Source organism: Ambystoma mexicanum, chromosome 3q (assembly GCF_040938575.1).
Source record: "Ambystoma mexicanum isolate Mex_15411 chromosome 3q, UKY_AmexF1_1, whole genome shotgun sequence".
In the NCBI taxonomy this organism is placed as follows: Eukaryota; Metazoa; Chordata; class Amphibia; order Caudata; family Ambystomatidae; genus Ambystoma; species Ambystoma mexicanum.
In genome coordinates this window covers 130,114,443-130,120,442 of record NC_090926.1, presented here as the reverse complement: position 1 = coordinate 130,120,442, position 6,000 = coordinate 130,114,443, and positions in this window count along the sequence as shown.

Sequence of the window (6,000 nt, the reverse complement as noted above, 5' to 3'; positions counted from 1 at the left end):
CACATATCTGGTCTCACGCACTTTAAAGAAGCCTCACGCCCTCCCGACATCACTGGCCTCGTGCAATCCAGTTAAGGAGATCAGTGGCTTCGGGTCGAGTCTAGCTCGTCACTGGCCTCGCGCCCGGACGATTACGTCTACACTTTCCCACATCATTGCCTTCCTGCAAATCAGTGGTTTCTCACCAATTATTCACCTGCCTGGCCTCATATGCAATCAGTTAAGTGTCACGATTTTCACATATCACTAGCCTCTTTTACCTCACTGGAGTTCCGGGTCCTCCCCCCTCACATCTCCAGGCTTGTACACCTTAACTGAGCCTGACCCATTTTCCACGCAAGTGTTTTGCTACGCTTCAGTGCCTTCATTCTGTCCCATTGCCGCTCTTGCCCTTGCTGTCTAATTGACCCAGAGCCACACTTATCCCCACGGCACATGGCCTTACAAACAGCCTCGTCATTTCTGGGCTCACGTAGCGTCTCAGTCACACCACTTTTCCATATATATCTCCCCTGTGTACACATGAGCCATCTCGCGTATCCCTTGCTTTGGGACCAGGGAGTGTTTTAGAAGTCTGTTCGGAGCGGATGCGGGGGATGGAGTCAAGGCCTGGGAGTTGGAGGAGTGGCCTACGGCTCCAAGGACGCAGGTGGTGGGGTCAGGAGAGCTTTGAAAAGCGCTGCCGTCACCCCTTCCACCTGCTACAGCAGGGAGGAGGAAAGAGAGGTATGCCCGGTCCTTAGCCAATTATGAGCCAGCTGCTCCATTATTTTGTCCGCGGGGGGAAAGCGGGAGGACCCAGGAATGTTGGCTGTTGACAGCGAAACGCAGACCGCAAAGGGGAAAAAAATATACAAAAAGAAACTGTCGGGAGTTTCGATTTGTACTTGACAATCCAGCTACAGATAAGGCTTTGGGTGGAGGGGAGGGGTGTAAAGGGGACCAGACTATTTCCTTCTGAGCCTTGTGGTCGAACTGGAGAGGTATCTTTCCTTGTGCCCCTTAGCCAAAGGATGTCAAAGGGGGTGGGGGCACAAGGCTCTTCCAAAAGGGAATACGGTGACTGCTTTTAATAGAAAATATTAGCATCTATGGCATCTGGAAGAGCCCAGCAAGAACATTTTAACTCAGGGTGTCTCGGTGGTAACATTATTACTTGAGGTGGGTGTGGGGAAGGGCAGGCTCAGCATAAACAAGTTTGAATAGCATTGCCTAAATTGACACACCCAGCACAGTGCTGAACCACTGGAACTGAACTGGCCAGGGCCGGTGCAAGGATTTTTGTCACCCTGGCCGAATGATAATTTTGCTGCCACCCCATTAACAACAACATGTGTCCTGACTATACAATCCCCTCATCCCAGATGTGTCCTTACCACTTCACATGCATGTTTTACTCATCATATTTACAACAGGCGTGATTAGAAACTATAGACCTCATTATGAGTTAGGCGGAAATTTAGAGGTAAATCCGCCCAAAAATTGCCCTATATTACAATTATCACCATTTTGGGTCTGTTGGACCCAATGGGGCTTTTTTTGTGTAATTATCGCTGTAATTCCGCCAATTCTGCATATTTTCAGCGTTGAGTGGGAAGATTTACCTCCAGGGTTTTTCTGGAGGTAAATCCTCCACTCAAAACCCAACCTAATAATTTGGCGTAGTGGTAAAATTGATGGTAACCCAGTTACCGTCAATTTTACCACTTACCGCCTAACTCGTAATGAGGCTGTATGTACAGATCAGGAAGGATTAGCAATACAAATAGGCAGAATCACAAAAATCTATATTAGTACAATTGAAATTAATGCCTCTCAGACATCCCTTCCCCACACACACACACACACACACACACACACACACACACACACACACACACACACACACACACACACACACACACACACACACACACACACACACACACACACACACACACACACACACACACACACACACACACACACACACACACACACACACACACACACACACACACACACACACACACACACACACACACACACACACACACACACACACACACACACACACACACACACACACACACACACACACACACACCCCCCCCCCCCCCCCCCCCCCACCCCCCCCCCCTCTGCTGTGAGACAATTTTCTAGGCATTTATGACCCAACTTTAAATATAATTTCCTTCACCAACCCTACTGGCTCTCTGCTAGCCCCCCAATTTGGAGGTGAAACTGCCACTGGTATTGCTTGCTGTATCTCTACCAGTGCCCTACCTCCACCTGCATCCATTAAGCCTCCACTAAAGAGAGTGGCATAACCCGATTGTCAAGTCACTGAGAGTGTTAGTGGCCTTCACTGGCTTTGCTACCACCAGCACTAGCTCAGGGGCAGTGGAGTAACTTTGCTGAAAATGTTGGGGGGGGACATGACATCTGAAGAAAAGGTTCCCAGCCAAATGAATGGGGACAAAATAGTGTGCCATGAAAGTTGGGGGAGGGGACAAACACCCCTGTTCCCCCCTAAAATTACACCCATGCTCAGAGGGGGGTAGGAGCCCCCTCACATTCTCTTTCCGAGCATCTGAGATGGCAGAGAAATACCCTTTGCATCGAGTGCATTCGCAGACAAGTGGAGGGAATTCCTTTGGCATCTCATAGATGGAGAGGAGAACAGGAGTGATACAGACCAAGCAGGTGGCACACTACCCAACACACCATCTGGTTCTGTGGGGATCCACCTGCTGAACATTCTTTGACCAGATTGATTACCGCAATGGGGCTGATATAAGGGCCAGATACGAAAATGGGGCAGTGGCTCTGTCTCCCGGCCAGGCTGCCCCGAGATGAATGGGGATGTGGTGAAAGCTTTGCTTCCATGTGGTTTTCTAAATAGGGGCTTCAGTGAGCTGTGCATCTCTGAGGTTTAATGAATTTTACTGCCCCAATGTTCTTTAAAATGACAAATTCTTCACAAACGGACCCAAAAAGGTCCTCCTGGTGTTACGTTACTCAGATTGCTGAGTAAAGTGATTAATTGTGTTTCATGAATGTGTGCAACACCACTTCCTTAACTCACTAAATAGGTACGGTACTGACACAAACAGTGCAAACTTTATTCACATACCAAAAAGACAAGACAAAACCAGCAGGAGCTGACAATTCCCTGACATACAGGAAAGGTACAATATGGGTATCAGAGCAAGTTACGTTGACACAAAGAACATAAACCATATAGGGAGCAGCACTGAAAGCTTTCACATGTGGGTAGATATAACATGGTCAGAAACACTGCAAGCTACTATTACACACCAAAAGGTACAGCATGGGAGGCAGGAGGTCACAATTCCACCACAGGCACCTATAAATCACAATCTAAGCAACAGTGCATCAATGTTTCCAAAAGTACAACCTTTCCTCACAAATGCAAGGGTACTAGTGCAGCAAAGGCTTTCCTTAAACAGGTACATCAAAGACCAGGGGCCTCATTACGAGTCAGGCGGAATGGGTTAACGAGGTCCGCATCCAGGCGTCCAATCCGGGTTCCGCAATGGGAAGCTTGTAATGGATGCGGACCCGTTATTCCCATTCCGCCTGATTACTAGATCCTCTCGCGGGACCCGGTAAGGATGCCTGGTAAAACCAGGCGTCCTTACCGGGTCCCGCGGGGGGACCAGGGAGCTAACAACGGGCTGGTCATAATCGGCCCGTTGGTAGCTCCCTGTACTCATTCCCCCTATGGAGGCTCGAATGGGAATGGGGAAGGTCTAGGCCCGGGTTCCCTGAGGGAGGAATTACCGGGCCCTCCAAACTCGGAATGGCCCGGTAATTCCCCATTCAGGGAACCCGGACCCGGTTTTGGAGACAGCCATGCTGCCAATAGCGGCATGGCTACCGCCAAAGCCGTAATGAGGCCCCAGGTCATTGTAAGCCCAAAATCCATTAGGAACGGCATGTATAGGGCTAGTGGATGCTTTTCACAAACAGGTACAGCATGTGCAGAGTTACTACAAGCTTCCCTAACAACCAAGTATTAATGCTGCATGGATAGGGCTAGTGTAACATTCCATCTCAAACAGATACAGCATTTATACAAGAGCAAACTTCTCTCACAAGCGATTCAACATGGTCAAGTGGAAGTTGCCTCACAATAAAAGGCAATATAACATCCCTCATAAAAAAGTACAGTTCTAGAGCGGACAGGCCATTACATGTTTTCCTCACAAGTTAGTACATGGACAGCATGGGTAGAACCAGGCAAGCTTCCCTCACAAACAGATACAACATGGGCAGTGCCAGTGCAAGCCCAGTGCAAACAGGTACTGGCACAGCATGCCAGGGCCAGACACGTTTCCCTCACAAAAATGTAGTGCAGCATTGGCAGAGCAACTGATTGCAAAGGCAAGGCCCTGTGCACACGTCACTGAAATTGGTACAGTTATGGAAGAAACAAAATCAGTGCAAGCTTCTCTCAAACACTGGAGCAGGTACAGCATGTCCAAGGCCAGTGCAGGTGCAGCATGGTCACAACCAGGTCAAGCTCCCTCAACAGACAACTGACAGCATAAGCAGTGACTGCACAAGTTTCACTTGCAAAGAGCTGGCCCTATGGGGGCTCAAATGGGAATGGGGAAGGACCGGGCCCGGGTTCCCTGAAGGAGGAATTACAGGGCCCTCCATATTCGGAATGGCCCGGTAATTCCCCATTCAGGGAACCCGGACACAATTTTGGAGGCAGCCATGGCGCTAATAGGCGCCATGGCTACCTCCAAAGTCGTAATGAGGCCCTAAGTACTAGTCCTCTGTGCAGAGGAGTCTGGGCACTGAGTTCCACAACTTGGTTGACAGGAAAGAGAAGGAGCATCTTCAAACTACTCAGTTTATAAACTTCACTTCTGAAGGATGACGGGCCAATTCAATGTTGCCAGAGTTCGAATGAGTCACTGCAGGTTGTACACACATGTCGGAGGCGAGCACTTAATTAGCCACAAATCATGCAGCCAGACTTATCCTTAATTTAAAAAAAGAAATCTGTCCAGCCTACTCCAATCCCTTTACTGGCTCCCGGTTTTCACAGAAGGGCCACCACTGAACCTTTGTGCTTGATTACCTCACAGGGCATATTGGGCTCAAGGAAACTGCAATCTGCCTCAAAATTATAAGGTTCACCCTGAAAGGAAAAAATCCTCTGGCATTATTCATGCATAAACGAGACTAGGGGCCTCTTTACAAAATTGCTGGTCTGGAAAATAATGTATACTAACATTTTTCCAGACAGGCAAACTACAAGGTTGCTGGTGGGGTGGCCTGAGTCAGGCCCCCTATTGGGAAAAAACAGCTGGTATTATCGGCAATCCCCCCTATGGTCTAATTACTTACGCTTGCCGGCACTTGTAGTCTGCCGGTTTTACCAGCAGATCAGGTAATGGTAACATGGTTTGGTGGTATCCTGGATACCCAAAGTGTGACCCAATGCACACCTTATGATTCAAATTATATACAAAAGGAGGGTTTAAGACGTATATGATAGATGTTGACAAGATTTGAGGTGCAGAAGAGAAAAATCAGTCCTGACTCATGGGCTGAACAATAATGGTAAGCAAGAAAAAGTTCCCATAAGTAGGGAACTCCCATCCCCTGCACACTTTCACAGGCCAATGAATCAGCCAAGAGTTTAAAGGTAAGTCTTAACATAGTACGAGATCAGGTACGTTTGTTCAATGTAAAGCTGTAGTCATGGCACAAGTTATTCCAATAACAGTATATAATAAACTTCTGTTCAACAACTACATTTAATAATGTGACCCAATGCGTTTCGAGAACAATTCTCTTCATCAGGGTTCTTGACAAGATGTTGATTCTAAAAGTAATCAAATAAAGAATGGTCTTGTAAGTTCATCTTTGGTAATCTACTCATAAACATTCCTAATCACATAATTCACCATTTGTATACTAAAAATGTCCACATATAACTACCTACATAGTCTAAAAATCTCATCCACTTCAGTGCTC